This window comes from Elaeis guineensis, chromosome 5 (genome assembly GCF_000442705.2).
Source record: "Elaeis guineensis isolate ETL-2024a chromosome 5, EG11, whole genome shotgun sequence".
Taxonomy (NCBI): domain Eukaryota; kingdom Viridiplantae; phylum Streptophyta; class Magnoliopsida; order Arecales; family Arecaceae; genus Elaeis; species Elaeis guineensis.
In genome coordinates, this window is record NC_025997.2 from 10,720,901 (window position 1) to 10,738,814 (window position 17,914).

The following is a 17,914-nucleotide window of genomic DNA, read 5'->3' on the forward strand; positions in this document are numbered from 1 at the left end:
AAGAAAGCCTCGAGTTGTCGACGGAGAGGAGTCTGGGTTTGTGCGTTTGTAATCGGTAGCCTGTGGAGGGAGGAGGAGCACCTCACTGGAGGTGGCATCGGCGGCGTGAGAGAGCGATATCCACGATTTCTTTTTAGAGCCACCGTATGGTTTTCACCATACTCACCTACCACCAACGGAACTCTGTATCTCCCTCCCCACCTCTTCCTCCATCTTTCACTGGTAAGTCCTCCTTTCATCCTAGAATCAAGCTCGGGCTAGAATTAGTTGAGAGAATCTATGGGTTTGGATTTATGTTTTCCCTTTAAATGGATCAATATCGAGGAGAAAGAACATCCGAACCCTAGAGATCCATCAAGTTTCAGCCTTTGTGTGGGTTTGGTTTTTTGTTTTAGCAATTATAATGCATAGGAGCTAAAAAATATAGAATCACAAGAACCACCTGCACCTGATGATCATGGAATTAAAGAGAACCTGGACATTTGGAGGTCACCTGGGAAAGCGTTTGATATTTTGTTGCCTAGGACAACAGTAAGAATGAGGTTTGGGAAGCTCCCTGATTTCTCTTGATGCAAGAAATCAGGGGTGTCAGCGACCAGCCCAGGAGAGAGCAGAATAAGCCACGAAACTCTACAAGATTTTTTATCAAAAGAATATTATTTTTAAAATAATTTATCAAAATAATATTTTTTTAAAAATATTTATCAAAATACTGTTGGAGGCAAAGTCATTGAGTCAGATTGGAGGATGCGTTGGACAACAAAATCATTTTATGATAAGGCAACTCATAAAATCACTTTAAGATAGGACGATTCATAGGAATTGCTTTCTCATAACTTAACGAGCGATTTAACGTCACTTAGTCGGAAAAAAAAAAAAAAAACCCTAACCCTCTTCTTTCCCAATGCGAGAACCCTCCATCCCTGACAGCCCTCTCTCTTCCTCCTGGCTCGAGAACTCCTCCGATCCCCGACGACCCTCCCTTCTCCTCTCGGCCCGCCTCTCCTCTCTCTCCTCCTTCCTGACGCGAGAATCTTCCTCGATCCCTGATGGCCTTCTCTCCTCCAAAAATTTTAAGACATTTATCAAAACTCAACTGATCAAGGAGGATTCTCACGTCAGGGGAGGAAGAGGGAGGGGGGTAGGCTGAGAGGAGGTGGGAGGGCTGTCGGGGACTGAAAGGTTCTTGCATCGAGGAAGAGAAAGATTGATTTTTTTTTTTGGACTAAATCACGTTAAATCGCTCCATAAGAAGTAGGCGATGTCTTGTCATGAGACGATCTTATTGTCCAATGCATCTACCCAATCTGACATTGAATGTGTTGAGTCAATATAAAAAATTATTTTATGATAGAATAATTTTATTTTGGATAGTATTTTGATAAATATTTTTAAAAAAATATTATTTTAATAAATTATTTTAAAAATAATATTATTTTGATAAAAAAATTGCTCCTGCATCCTGCGCAGGTTTCATGCTAGTTATAGTAATGAAACGCAAGCGCGGCCGCTTTTTGTGACTTCCAACGACAGCCTGAAAAAAAAAAAAAAAAAAAAAAAAAGGACGAGAAGGAAACAAAAAAAAAAAAAAAAAATGCAGATCTCGCTTCACGTTTACACAATTTTGAATGGATGTGTTTTGAATGACGTAGCTTTCCCGCTATCATAGGTAAGTTTGGCAGCCCACTGGAGAAAGGACCGCAGCCATATCTTCACGTAAATCCACCGTTGGATCACCTGCTGCATAGATCTTAACGCGAAAAGTAGATGATCGAACGGTAGATTCGCGCAAAGGAAGGTGTACCCTCCTTCGCGAAGGACAACTGTCCCTGGGGACAAGGATGGTGATCATGTGAAAAAGGATCTCCATGACATAAGGGTGTAAATCTTTTTTTATTTTCTTCTTTTACTTTTCCACCCCAGTAAAGATGGGCTGCAAGAGGGGAACCGACAATCCATAAAGACACACCGACCAAACTCATTCATAGACCCCATTTTACATGTGCATGCAGTAAACAATAAGGTTTGGAAGGACGCCACGCAAGTGATGAGGAAGTTTATGCAAAGGATTTTTGTAATTTAGGAGAGAACATAAAATAGAATAATATATTCACATGTTAAAAAGATATATTATTAAAAATTAATAAAAATATTTATTAATAAAATAAATATTTTATATATTAATAAAATATATATTATTTTATAAATAATTATATAATTATTAAAAATAATATTTTAAATATAATATATTTTCAAAATAAAAGATATATCTCATGCATCGCGAAAGATATGCTAGCTTTGAATGAGATTTGAATATATTTATTTTTTATTAAAAATTTATTTGATTAAAAAAATAATTTAAATATATTTGTGGTGAATCTAAGCAACTTTGTGTTGGATTCTACCGTGATATATTTTTTTTAATATTTTATTATAAAAGACATTTAATATATTACAAATTATTTTTTTATATATTTTATTTTTTTAAAAAAATATTTTATCATTATTTTTTTTTCTTTTTTCTTTGTGGCTTCTTCGTGCCCACCCTCCTCTGGCGCCATCTGTCCGTGGCTCCTCCATCTTCCTCCACTGCAGCTTCTCCGTGGCTTCTTTCTTCTTTCTCCTTCACTCGCCCGTGACTTCTCTGCCTTCTTCCACATGTGGCTCTTCCATCTTCATCTATCTGTGGCTTCTCTGCACCCCTCTCCCCTGCACCCATGGCTCTTCTGCTTTCAGTGGCTCATGGATAAAATTTTTTTGAAAAAATAAATTCAAGTTCAATTTAATTATAGAATTTGTTATGAATTTTAATATTTAAATAATTTTAATGTTTGAAATATTTATCATATTAATCGTGAGCATTTCAACTGATTGAAATCCAAATGATTTATATTTAATCTGATATTTAAAAATAAATAAATAATAAATAGATTAAAATATTTTTTGAAGTATCATATGTTCCATCCGAGATTGATATAGCCCATCGGGTGAGCCATTTCAAGTTCTTATGCTTATAGTTGTTAATCTTTTTCCACCAAAGATTGATGTAGCAATACATATTTTCTTTTATATTGGATGACCTTTCTAAGTTTGATTAAAATCTTCCTACAGGGAAATTGTATTAAATAAGCGGTTTTACGGAAAGTTTAAAGGAGGAAAGAAGAAAAGAAGAAAACAACGGGAGGGATTGAGAAGCATCTGTCCTGACTTTTAGAGATAATAAAAGCTGTTGGAGAGAGGATTTTAACTTTTCCCTATAAATAAGGATTTGTTGCATTGAAAACCACTTCAAATTTTCAGCAATTAGAAGAAGTTCTTTCTTGGATATTGATGAAGCTTATTAAGGGTAGAAAAGAGAAAGCCCATCATTCTTGAAGTGGTACCAGCCTCCGTACCAACGTTGTCGTTCTACGTTGAAGTATGACATGAAGAAAAAACTCATTTGTATTCGAGGCATAAGTCATAAAGCCTCGGCATGCAAAAGCCCTTGGGTTACGTAACCATCGGTTTATCCAAATTATTGATAATTTAATATAATAAATTAAATTATTATATTTAATATATATTTTAAGTAATAAGAAAATTATTTTATCAATTCAAAATATCTCATGAAAGATAATTTAAATTATTAAAAAAATTATTTAAATTATTATTATTTTGATAATATTACGATAAAAGATTTGAATAAAATTATTTTTAAAAAAATTACACAAAATTCATTGTCCAACGTTCCTTCCTCCCTCTCACCTCCTCCGCATGTGCCTCCGGTCCGAGACTCCTCCATCTATTTTTATCTGCCTACAGCTCCTCCATCTTTGTACCCCACCATCCTCACATGGCTCCTCTATATCCATCCCTACTATCCTCATGGCTCCACAGACGTCCGCTTCCTTTCTACCCCCAAGTGTCCAAAGTTCTCCATATCTCTAAGTCCGTCATTTTTCTGTGCTACTACTATATTCATATCACTTCTATTACTTCTCGTCAGAGAAAAAAAATCAAGACAAAATTATTGAAGATATTTTAAAAATTTAATTTCATATTATTGATAATCTAATTGTCATATCAAACATATCAATTAAAATTTTTAATAATTTTATTATAATATTATTTATATATATTAAATATAATATATAATATTATTGATAATTTAATGATGATAATCTAGAAGACAATCCATATAATGCAATCTTGATGATGTGAAATATCTGTAGTAGCCGATGCTGAGCCACTGTTCATATAAATAAAGCAATTTTGAGATGAACCTGAGCAATATGACAACTCTGCGGTCCATCTAGAAGATGGATCTCATCCGAATCTATCACAGTTGTCGCTACTTGGAATTGGAATGGATATAATTGGAATTGGAATTGATAATACTCTCTTTTTAACAATTATAAGATCCTTGACCATAAGATATCGTAACAAAATAGTATTAACAGAAGGAGGCTTTGAGCTAAGGGAGTAGACGATAACCATGGATCATAAAGCACATCAATTGATACATCATTGCCAATGACCTATCTAATATTTGGATAAATAATTGGAGCCAACGAGGAAAACATCTTCCAAATTGAGGAAGCACTTTAAGGGCAAATTGGATATGATATAAATGATCAAGACCCATGTTTTGCTTTCACAAGAGTACTCCAAAAATCATTTTGCCTTTCACTGCAACTTTTAGCATCCATGGAAGAGCATATGTATATATAATAAATAAAAAAATAGAATGATGAAGAACAATCTTATCTCATACGAATGGAAGATCGAAAAATCTAAAAGGAACTGCCGTTAATTAGAATAACAAAAGAAGAGGATACAATGCAACCTTAAATCCAATCAACCCAAACATCACAAAATACCAATTGTTGAAGAGAGAACTAAAAAATTCTACCGAACTCTATTATATCCGTGCTTCATATCTAATTTAATTGCTATATAACTGTGTCTAACTGGAGCTTCCTGTAAATCATATATAATTTTTTGAGTTATAAAAATATTTATTAAAAATACTTCTGCCTCTAATAAAAGCACATTGCTGCAGATTTATAAAAGGATATAGTATATACGGTATTATAATGAGATGGAATCGATGCATTATACCTCTTAGAAATAAGAGTAATAAAAGCATATTTTCATGAAATAGGCATAGACTGCGAAGTAAAAATCGCTTTATTGCAAGGTATGCACCTTTACAAGTTATTGGCCAGAAATGTTTTAAAAAGGTTGCCGGAAAATTATTAGGACCTTATGCTCTATCACCTAACATTAACCGCAAAATGTCTTCAATCTCAGCATCTGATGATACTGGTCTAATCAGCAACTCATTGTCAGACTCTGACAAGGTGATGTTTGGTGGTGGGACCTCCATTGGATCTTTTATCATCTTCCTTCACTTTTCATCTGGGAACGAGACACTGCAAAAAATTTAATTTTTTACGATAAAATTTTTTCATCACTAAAAATTATATTTTCGTCGCTAAAAATATTTGCGACGAAATATATCGTCGCTAAAAATTTATAGAGAAAGTCTCGTAGCAAAAGACCTTAGCGACGAAATGATTTTATTTCGTCGTAAAAAATAGTAAACCTAGACGATGAAGTTGTTGAGAAATGTGTCCCAAAAAACCAATCGTCAAGCTGTTGACGGTTGAGCAACTAAATATTGTAATTGATTCGTTAATAAATAAAATATATTTGGCATTTTCATCATAAGCTTTCATCTTCTAATGAACTCCGTTGTTATGATGAAGTCCTTAGGACTATTTAGATTCGATAAAGAGAGGATTTATCGATTAGTCCTTAAAACAGTTCACGACCAAATGATAGGCTGTTAATAAGGACGACAGCTTCTATCGAGCATAGGTCGCTGTAGGCCATATGGGTTGGTTATCCTCTTAATCAAAAAATGTGGAGATACTGGTATGGCATACAGGTGAGATGTACTGGTACATCATCATTGAACGTGACCAACTCCAGAGTATTCTGCTATCGAGAATGTCTCTGATGGGATATAGGTATAAGTGTCCCTTAGACTTGAGATCGCCTCAGTGACTTGCAAGCAACTCACTGTGCTTTGGTACTGGACTAACTGAATTTCTAATTCAGGGATGGAATGCTTCTGGGCACAGTCAAGTACTTGCGAAGTCAGAGTATGATCGAGATGGGATTGACCACTCCAAGAGTTGGAGAAGAATGAGTCGCTGTATTTTAATTCAGCAAAACCTTGGCCAGGATAATCCATCAAATGGATTTGATATTTTGAAATACAATGTGGACAACCTGATCAGAGTTGACAGTTGAACTCTGGGGTGTCTTATGATCATTTTGGTCAAGGGGATGAATTATATGAAAATTATATCCGCATGGGTTCTAAGGATGTTGTTCTACACATTCGACCTATCCGATCATCGGGTACCATTGCTAGATGATCACTTCGATTGGTACAGAAATTTATTCCTGTGCTACCGGCTTAGGTTCGGACCTATGAGGTCACACACATTAGAGTTCATGATCCGATCGGATGGTTGATCAACGATTAAGAATCGTTCTAGGGTTAAATGATCAATACGATTAACATTTAACCCAGTGCAAGTGTTGCAGGAGGATCGATTAGCAATTCGATTGCTAATTGGCTTAATTTGATTAAGCCAATGGGCTGAGATTAAGTCTAATTAAATATGATTTAATTAGATTTGGTTTGAGCTTGATTGGATCAAGTCCAATTGGTTTATTGAATAAGCCAAGTGCAAGGAAAAACTAGTCCTAGTTCAACTAGGACTTAGGTTAATCTAATTTCTAATTTGATTAGAAAATTAAATCAAATTTAAATCTCATTTAATCTGATCAAATTAGGTTCTTAATTGAGTTAAGACCTATTTTAATTGGGTTGATCTAATTTTGGTTTGATTTGGTTTGAGAAACAAAATTAAAACAAGTCATAAGATAGAATCCTAGTAAGACTAGGATTCCACCTTGCACCACATAAGCCTTCCTCACGTCCTCTCTCTCATTCAATGCCAATCTCCTCTTATTTTATGCGACAAAAGCCCTCTCCCAGTCTCTCCCACGTTTACAAAAGGTCTCCTCTCTTCTTTCTTACATGGAAGGTGGTTTGGATCAAATAAAAAAGGAATAAGTTTGGATTTCGAATTATATGAGATAGAATTTTAGAAATCCAAAACTCTTTCAATTTTGCACCGAATCTATCCAAATTTTTTTTGGAATTTTTGTAGCTTTTAGGGTACACATTATGCATCCTTTGCTAGTAATCCATGCACAAAAATAAGGAGGAGGTGCTCAAGAGTTGGGCGTCCCTTAACTTGTCATGTTTGGATAAGCCTTGACTAAGTATTTGACCTAGACAAAGACTCTATCATATCTCTCTATATAAAATGAGTTTCTTCATAAAATTTTCGAAGAAGATAGAGATTTGAGAGACCTTTGGGTCATCCAAAAATCAGAGAGAAAGACCTTTGGGTCGTGGAGATATAAAAGACACAAGTTAGGGTGTCTAGAGAGAGAAACGAGAAGAAGAAGAGGGTCTTCTTCTAGGGTTGTTTGTTTTCATATCTTTCCTCCCTCCATCTTGAGTTTCCTGAGAGCGTCTCAGATCTGAAACTCTTCCTTCTACTTTTTATCTTTGGAAGAGTCCAAATCAAGAAGAAGGAGGCACCTGATCAACCATCAAAGAAGGATCAGCGTAGTACTAGCATACTGTGCTGATTTCCTGAAGCAGGACTTCTGATCGAGATTCATGGGCTCGTGTGGACGACTCCTAGAGGTCGGACGTATGTGCGGCTTGCAACATCATCCTCAAGCCCGGATCAGCGAGATTAGAACGTCTAACTTGTAAGGTAATAGATCTGATCTATTGTTTAATACATACATTAGATGTAGTATAGAAACATGTTGATATGATCAACATGTAGTTCATGCTATATTTATATATTTTAATTTTTGATTTAATACTATATAATAATCATGTAATAGGATCTTAGATATAGGGATTCTCTAATTTTAAAAAATAATTTTGATTTATTTTAGTCTTCCGCTGTATGATCTTGAAAAAATTTCAAGATCTAACCCTGAAACCCTAGATCTGGTTCCTACAGAAGTATGCGCTGTATTAGCGACGAAAATATTTTATCGCAAGAGCTTAAATTTTCATCGCTAAAATTGCAACGAAAAATAATTTCATCGCTAAATATAGTGATTAAAAAAAATATTCTCTTATTTTTTGTGATGAAACTTTCCTTTCGTCGTAATTTTTTGCGACGAAAATGAAATTCGTCGTAAAACTTAGCGACGGAATTCGTCACAAACAAAATTTATCGCAAAAATTTTGTCACAATAATTATGACGAAAAAAATATTCATTGCTATAATTGCGATGAAATAAAAATTTTATCGTGATAATGGCGATGAAAGAAAAATTTCATCGCTATAATGGCGATGAAATAAAAAATTCGTCGCTATAATTGTGATGAAATAAAAATTTTATCCCAAAAAAATTAAAATTTTTAGCGATGAAATTATTTTTTCGTCACAAAAATAGCAACGAAATAAAAAATTTCATCACGATGTGTAATAAAAATTTTACTTTTTTGGGTTCACAAAATTTTTTTACGACGAAATTAATATTTCGTCGCTAAAATAAATTTTAAATAAAAAATTTAATTTTTATTTTTTTTTCAAAAAAAATCTGCTCAAATACAAATTCTCTAATCAAACATATTTTAAATAAATAATATATTAACACAATAAAAATATTCTAATTCAAAATATCAATACTAAATAACAAAAAGTTTCATAACCATCTTTGTCATATACAAAAATATAATTGCATACACCATTTTAAATTTAAAATAACTACAAACTAGGTATGATCTGACTCGTTGGCCTCGTTCCCTTCTCCAGGAGTCGATCCCTGACCCGATATGTGTCGCGATGGTGGTGCAGAGGCGGCATCATGTGACTGTAGAGATGCTAACTCAGAAGCATCAATACCGAGCCATCCCGCCACCGCAGCTACTATCCTCTCGAGCGTCTGACTACGATTCATCCAGTAACTAATCTGATCTTGCATCATGCTCATGGATGTCCTAACTGCCTCTGGCACCGATGCATCATCAGACCGATCGGATGACAAACTACGTGATTTTTTGGACCACATGTTATGACCAGATCCTAGCTACCGTCCGAGGATGGTATCCAAAATCGTATCATCTGTCATCAAACAAACTTGTTGCGATCCAGTATCACCGTTAGATCCAACCTCCCTCATCGCCTGCTCTCTCAATTCTAACATTTTTTCTTCACAATAAATCAAACAAAATCATAAATTTTTTTCAAACTCTTTAAAAATATTCAAAATGTAGAGTAATGATACTTACATGACGCTGCCTTGCCTCCTCGGTCACAAACTCGCCACTCTTATTTTGATAGAATTTAGCATAGGGGTTGATAAACACTTAATTTAAGTATTTTAAATTAAAAAATTATATTTAATTTATCTTATTTATTAAGAATTTGATGTTTCTTTCTATGTTTTACAGGAAAGGTGATCGTCGATACAAAGAGTCCGATTCATAGATCAAAAAGACTCAAGATTGAAGAAAATTGGACTTAAAATAAAATTAAAATAAAAGAAAGACGCATCCGGTATTATAGAAAATGAAGATACTATGCAAGGAATCCAAAAAGGATATAGATGTCATTATGAAGAAACTTTTGTTTCTTTTTGGAATATAAAAAAAAAAAAAGAAAAGGTTTCACGTGAATTCTTTGGCTCGGGGCGCGCGTGAATTTTTTTGGCTCCTGGGCACGCGTGACTCCTTTGGCGCGTGAATGTGCGTGAACACGCGGGAAGCTGGCGCGTGGACGCGGTTTGGATGCGGGGCGCGGACGCAGGACGCGGCGCTGATGCAGGCACGGGTGCACATCTCGCGGGTGTGGGCGCACTGCAGATAAGTTCAAAATAAGAAAAAAAATAATATTTAAAAATATTTTAAAAGATTTGTATTTTTTTAGTCCCACATCAGAAAATCATATAAAACTCCTTCCTTCTAACACCTATAAAAATACTTTTGTACTCCCATTAAAGGGGGAGCCCAGAAATTCTTCTAAAACCTTGCATAGAGGAATAGAAAGGGACTACTTCATGAGCAGCTAGGCTAGCAGTCTCGGGAGTGGAGAAGTAATTTTGTAACGACACAGAGATGGTTTATTGTTCTAAACTTTTCTGTATTTCTTTATATGCAATAAAGATTATGCTTTTTATTTAAATTGTCATGAGTTCTTTATTTGCTCCCTATCATATGCTTTTATTTATGCTTTCTTGTTAGATTAATATTAGGAACAACTTTTACTTTCCGGAGATGCATCGTGATCTACGGATACGAGGCGTGCCGAGGAAAGAAGAGTTGTGTACCTAGTCTTTCCGGAGACGCGCCGTGATCTACGGGTACGGAGCGTGCCGAGGAAAGACAGATATTTTTCCTAAGATTAATCACATCTATTTAGTTAAAAAAGAGATACAACTCTGCTAGTACAAATTAATTCAAAACTCTCGAGCTCTTTATTTTTTAATTACCTCAATTTTACGATAATTTATTTTCTAAATAAAAAACAACGCTTCTTTCTTTTACCTTGCAATCTCAACTTAGCCCAAGGTCCCTGAGGATACGATCTCGACTCATCCTACCTACGTAGTGAGTAGAGTTATTTTTGGTGCTATCAACGACTACGCATCAAATTTTGGCGCCGTTGCCGGGGATCTTGGCACGGTTGAATTAAAAAAAAAAAAATTGAAAAAAAAATTTTTTTTTTTTAAAAATTTAAAAAAAATATATATATATACTTTTCAGTTTTTATTTCTCATTTTAAATTTTTTTTTCAGTGCTTTCTAGCTAGATAATCTTATTTGCATAATTACAGAATTACCTTGCATAACTAATTTACTATTTAGAATTTTGCTGCTTAGAATAATTTGCTACTTTTCATAGCCCAGTAATTTATTACTTTTTAGACTTAATCACTTAAATTTATTTTTTTGCAAAATTAAAAAAAAATTAAAAAAAAAATACAACAAGATAAAATTATATATAAAAAAAAAAACACTGACATTTCATAACACTTAACTAAAATAGCGTAACCTCAAATATAAAAATTTCTAACCTGATTGGACACCTTGTTTCTTTGCATTGCATCTCCATAATTGATCTTAAGGGCAATAACCCATTAACCAGATAAGGTGGGGAGTTGATCACCCTTCCTTGGCCCACAAATCACTCCCTTGCATTTGCATAACCTAGACCTTAATTTAAAATCAACTAGACGTCAACCCTAGGAATTTCGAGCTCAATAGGATAAGAAAGCTCTAGAGTTGAACCGAGTGCGGATTGGTTAATTGCTCGGTGTCTAAGGCAAGTGGTTAAAGAAAGTGGTTTTCAATTGGTTCCGTTGACTGACCTGGCCAACTTAGTTGGTGTCTAAGGAAAGCAACGAGCAGGGAACCTCCCACATCTTACGCTTACCTGGCCGAGTCAGTTAGTCAGTCTTGAGCTTGGAGTGCTCAAAAGCAATCTTGAAAGTTAGGAGCTGTCTAGATCTAAGTTAACCTTAGGATAGAGAGTCTATGATTGTTTAAGTTGATTGCAATTAACATCTAAACATTAATTAATTTCTCTTTTTTCATAGATTTAAGGTTCTTAGGTTCTTCTCTTTAGATTTTCTTCATTCTTTTCTCACTTTATTATAAAAATATATATTTAAAAAAAAAAAAATTCTGTGTGTGCTCTACAGTATAATTGTAAGGTGTATGCTTGGCCGTAGATCGTTACGACCAGAAATCCAACCTTTTGATCCAGAAATAGAAAGAACCTTTAGAGCCTACAGACATAAAAAGATGGATCGAAATCAGGAGAATGATCCACCGAAGCAATTGAAGGAGTACTTTACTCCTTCCACATATACCTACTCTCCTTGTATTCAAGTACCCCCTGTGGAGGCCACTCAATATGAAATTAAGTCCAGTATAATCCAAATGTTACCTTCATTTTATGGACTTAGTAATGAAGACCCTTATAAACATCTTGAAGAATTTCTTGAGATATGCTCAACTGTCAAAATTTACAACTTCTCCGATGATGCTCTTAGGTTGAAATTATTCCTTTTCTCACTTAAGGACAAAGCCAAATACTGGCTACATACTTTGGATTCCATGACTATATCAATCTGGGACCAGCTGCAAGGAGAGTTTCTCAAGAAATATTTTCTCATAGGAAAAACTAATCAAATAAGGAAAGCCATAACTAGTTTTTCCCAATTAGATGGAGAAATGTTTCATGAAACATGGGAGAGATTAAAAGACCTTATTAGAAAATGTCCCCACCATGCTGTACCCAAGTGGCAGTTAATCCAATGTTTTTATGATGGGCTATCTGAAAGACATCGACAAATGGTCGATGCATCATGCGGTGGGACATTTATGCTGAAAAGTGAGGATGAGGCATGGCAACTGTTTGAAATTTTAAGTGAAAATTCATTACATCATATGTCTGCCTCTATTAGAGATAAACCCATGTTAAACCTAAAAAGAGGTGGAATATATGAAGTAGGAAATGCAATAGATATCCATCAAAAGGTAGATGAACTGTCCCAAAAATTAGATCGTCTTTTAAATACTGGACAATCCCCGATTCCACCTAATCCAATCCAAGAAATTTGTGCATTGTGTGCAAGTCCGAACCATTTTGTTAATGAATGCCCAGCCGCACCTCAATTTCCTGAGTTTGTGCACGAGCAGGTTCAGCAAGCTCAAGTCCAACAAGCTCGCAGACCAGGAAACGATCCATATTCGAACACTTATAACCCCGGCTGGAGAAACCATCCAAATTTTTCCTGGAGACCACAACCAGTGGTTGGTCCTGCCACACCTCGACCTCAATATCAAGACCCAACATATAGGCATGGACCATACCATCAATTCCAAAATATTCCTCAACCGTCTACTACTGGTCACAGCTCAGCTTTTGAGGAAAAAGTCCTGAAAGCACTAGAAAGATTAGAAGTCAACACTCAGATCCTTAACTCCCACACACAATCCATTGCTAAGCTAGAGACCCAAATAGGTCAACTAGCGACTGCATTCAGTAGGAGGGAAGAAGGAAAATTACCTAGCCAACCCGAGAGCAACCCAAGAGGGCAATTTGTGATTGAGAGTTATAATACCCCAGAAGCTTTTTCTGAACATGCCAAATCAATCATGACTCTGAGAAGTGGGAAGGTCATTGAACACACTAGTAAAACCAATGAGACTGACCCTAAACCTCTAACCGAATCCAAATCACCCAAGAACAAGGAGGACCTGAAAATAGAGAAGGAACCAACTGCACCGGAATCATCTTACTTGCCTAAAGCCCTATTTTTGGATACCCTGAAAGCCCCTATTCCTGCAGATAAGAAGGGAGAAAAACTCGATGAGATGTTGGAATTGTTTAAGCAAGTCCAAATTAATCTTTTCCTTCTAGACGCAATCAAACAGGTCCCTGCTTATGCCAAATTTTTGAAGGATTTGTGCACCCAAAAACGTAAATCTAGATCACAAATCCCAAAAAAAGTACGTCTCACTGAACAGGCTAGTTCTGTCGTCCAGCATGCCACTCCTCCAAAGCTTAAAGACCCAGGAGCCCCCATCATTTCCTGTGTTATAGGAGATTATCACATTGAAAAAGCTCTTCTAGATTTAGGGGCAAGTGTGAATCTTTTACCTAGTTCGGTGTATGAACTTTTTGGATTCGGAGAACTGAAACCCACATCAGTCACATTACAGTTAGCCGACAGATCAATTAAAGAATCACGTGGAATGCTTGAGGATGTCTTGGTCAAGGTAGATGAGTTTTACTTTTCAGTTGATTTTCTGGTTCTCGATATGGAATTAAGTGGCAACCCCAGACAAATTCCCATTATCTTAGGACGACCTTTCCTAGCTACGGCGAATGCATGCATCAATTGTAGGACAGGAGTCATGGACGTATCGTTTGGGAATAAGAAACTGAGACTGAATGTGTTTGGTGCTTCCCAAGGACCATCAATGGATAGTTGCTTCAAAGTAGATACACTAGAAGATATTATAGAAGATGCAACACCCACAATTCTAGCACCTGAACCCTTAGATACTTGCTTGGCTCACTTTGGAGTGTATGACTTTAAGGGATATATGAAAGAAGTTAACATATTGTTGGATACACCACATGATAAAACCACTCCTCCATGGACAATCAAGTATGAGCCATTACCCATTTTTTTTTGGTTTTATTGCATATGACGTCTGGCTGAAGACGTAAAACTTAGCACTTTTTGGGAGGCAACCCAAATTTTTTCTATCTTGTTTTAACTGATCATCATTTTTTTTAAAGAATAAAGGACCACTCTGTATGGAAGAGTCTGTTAATAAACTTGACGTCTGGCTGAAGACATAAAACTTAGCGCTTGTTGGGAGGCAACCCAATGATTTCATATTTTTTTTTACTTTATCGCAGCTGCAGGAATTTAGAACAAGAGCCTATTAATCAATGAAGCTATCTTCAACTTTCGAAGCAAAATTATCTCAGGTGCACTCTCTCCTTTTATTTTCTTTGCTTTTCTACTCCATTGAGGACAATGTAGATTAAGTTGGGGGGGAATTAATCAAATCCTCGAGTATGGTCAGAAATAATTAGTTTTGTGTATTCAAATTTTATTTTGATCAAGAGTCAATTAGGCATCCTAATAAATGAATGATTAACGGTCAAGATAATTTTAGAGATACTGAGGAATAAATTATTAAGAAAACCCAATGAATGGTAGGGTTTGAACTAGACCAAATTTTAGGAGTGATTCTACAACCCTCTTCTTACTGATCTCAATAAAGAATCTGCTTCATGAAAAATTAGGTGGAAAGATCGAGGTATGTAAAAAAAAAAAAAAAAAGTCTCCTTAAAAAAAAAAAATTAATTAAAAAATTAAAAAAAAAAAGAAGAAAAGAGAGAAAAACAACATTGGTCTCCTACTGAGTAACCGGGCCCTTTCGCCTAAGTAAGCGTTGTGGTTCGCGTAAAAAGGTAGGCAATGTTATATGTATATATATATATATATATATAAAAAGGAGACTAAATTGCAAGAAGATGATAAACCTCTTTCCCATTAAGTTAGAGGATTTAAAGAGTAAAGTGGGGAGTTGGTGAAAGAAAAGCTCTGAAATTTCTTTAGTTAATACTCAACCACTAATTGGGTCAAATTGATAATCCAATGAAATATCTCTTTAATGGTCTGACCAAGTATCATCTACCTTTTGGGATGCCTAACCTAATTATTGATTCAAAACTGAGTCAGTACACAATGCTGATATATCTATTTTACTCGAGGACGAGCAAAATTCAAGTTGGGGGGTGTGATAAATACTTAATTTAAGTATTTTAAATTAAAAAATTATATTTAATTTATCTTATTTATTAAGAATTTGATGTTTCTTTCTATGTTTTACAGGAAAGGTGATCGCCGATACAAAGAGTCCGATTCATAGATCAAAAAGACTCAAGATTGAAGAAAATTGAACTTAAAATAAAATTAAAATAAAAGAAAGACGCATCCGGTATTATAGAAAATGAAGATACTATGCAAGGAATCTAAAAAGGATATAGATGTCATTATGAAGGAACTTTTGTTTCTTTTTGGAATATAAAAAAAAAAGAAAAGGGTTTCACGTGAATTCTTTGGCTCGGGGCGCGCGTGAATTTTTTTGGCTCCTGGGCACGCGTGACTCCTTTGGCGCGTGAATGCGCATGAACATGCGGGAAGCTGGCGCGTGGACGCGGTTTGGACGCGGGGAGCGGACGCAGGATGCGGCACTGACGCGGGCACGGGTGCACATCTCGCGGGTGTGGGCGCACTGCAGACAAGTTCAAAATAAGAAAAAAAATAATATTTAGAAATGTTTTGAAAGATTTGTATTTTTTTAGTCCCACATCAAAAAATCATATAAAACTCCTCCCTCCTAACACCTATAAAAATACTTTTGTACTCCCATTAGAGGAGGAGCCCAGAAATTCTTCTAAAGCCTTGCATAGAGGAATAGAAAGGGACTACTTCATGAGCAGCTAGGCTAGCAGTCTCGGGAGTGGAGAAGTAATTTTGTAACGACATAGAGATGGTTTATTGTTCTAAACTTTTCTGTATTTCTTTATATGCAATAAAGATTATGCTTTTTATTTAAATTGTCATGAGTTCTTTATTTGCTCCCTATCATATGCTTTTATTTATGCTTTCTTGTTAGATTAATATTAGGAACAACTTTTACTTTTCGGAGACGCGTCGTGATCTACGGATACGGGGCGTGCCGAGGAAAGAAGAGTTGTGTACCTAGTCTTTCCGGAGACGCACCGTGATCTACGAGTACGGAGCGTGCCGAGGAAAGACAGATATTTTTTCTAAGATTAATCACATCTATTTAGTTAAAAAAGAGATACAACTCTGCTAGTGCAAATTAATTCAAAACTCCCGAGCTCTTTATTTTTTAATTACTTCAATTTTACGATAATTTATTTTCTAAATCAAAAACAACGCTTCTTTCTTTTACCTTGCAATCTCAACTTAGTCCAAGGTCCCTGAGGATACGATCTCGACTCATCCTACCTACGTAGTGAGTAGAGTTATTTTTGGTGCTATCAACGACTACGCATCAGGGGTCGACTCCAGATAGTCCCTGTTCAAACAAAAAAAAAGAAAAAAAAGAAATCAAAATAATATAAATATTTAATAAGAAGTTACAAAGTATGATTGCAAATGTAGTTACGTACTATCCTTTTCATTTTCTGTGCAAAAGAGGCACTTCCTTGCGTGTGAATAGAATCAATCTTACTCCTATTCATCTTATTCGCCTCCGATCGTCGCTACAAAATACATACAATTATAATCAATAAAGGATATAACAAAATTAAAATAACTTGAAACACTAGACATACCTGAAATGCCTCACTTTCAAAATGCTCACATAACCACCGCCAATCGTCACTAGACCCAGCCCAATTTCTGTATGGCTGGGTCACAGGATCAATCCCCTTCGCCTGCAGCTCATTGTAGTATTTATGAAGCCTACATCATCGATCTCTGTATCTATTTGCAGTCATTTTGAGAATACATGCCGTCACTTCTTCGTCGGTGCAATCCTCGAAGTCAACATTATCCTACACAGTCATCATACTAAAAAGCAAATACATGAAATTATTTATATAATAAAAAATTTATTTATATAACCAAAAATAATATGGATCATGTAATGATATGCAAGACATCCAAATTTAATTCTTACCTTGATGTGAGAGACTAGAGCATCACGGTATCGAGGAGCTACATGCTTGAAACTTTTAGCAGCCCACGAAAAATGATTCCACATATACAAACTGATCTCATTTGCGACGATACTAGCCTCTGTGCCAACCGGATGATCTCGAAATATCTGTACCTTCGACTTTTCATTGTGTGTATGCACATATTTTTTCAAAACAAGACCCCTACTAGGACCACACACTGCACGTTGATACTGTGTTCCTACATGTAAAAATTGGTGAAATGAACATATATCATGTATCACTAAATGCATATAACAAAAAAATATATATGGTTTATAAATTGATAGAGATGTACCTGTAAGGGGATGATGCTGCGGTGCCATGACCTCCGGCTGGGCAAGCTCTGGCTGAGCACTAGTTTGCTCTGTGGACTCGGACAACTGAGTCTCATCTAAATCCTCTGACTCATCATGCAAAATGCTAAAGTGAGGATGTGTATCATCAAGCGGAGCTTGCTGCCTACCCCGTGAACGTCTACGTCCAGGACCAGTCATGATGCTGTAATGATTAAAATAATTTAAATCA

The 17,914-nt window shown here is 35.5% G+C and overlaps 1 non-coding gene across 1 annotated transcript; it reads right to left on the reverse strand.

The window, feature by feature from the left end:
- Positions 1-12,294: 12,294 nt before the first annotated feature.
- LOC140858344 (small nucleolar RNA R71) lies at positions 12,295-12,400 on the reverse strand. The gene has a single exon (XR_012141908.1). It is a non-coding gene; the product is annotated as a small nucleolar RNA R71 (small nucleolar RNA).
- Between the last annotated feature and the right edge of the window lie 5,514 nt (positions 12,401-17,914).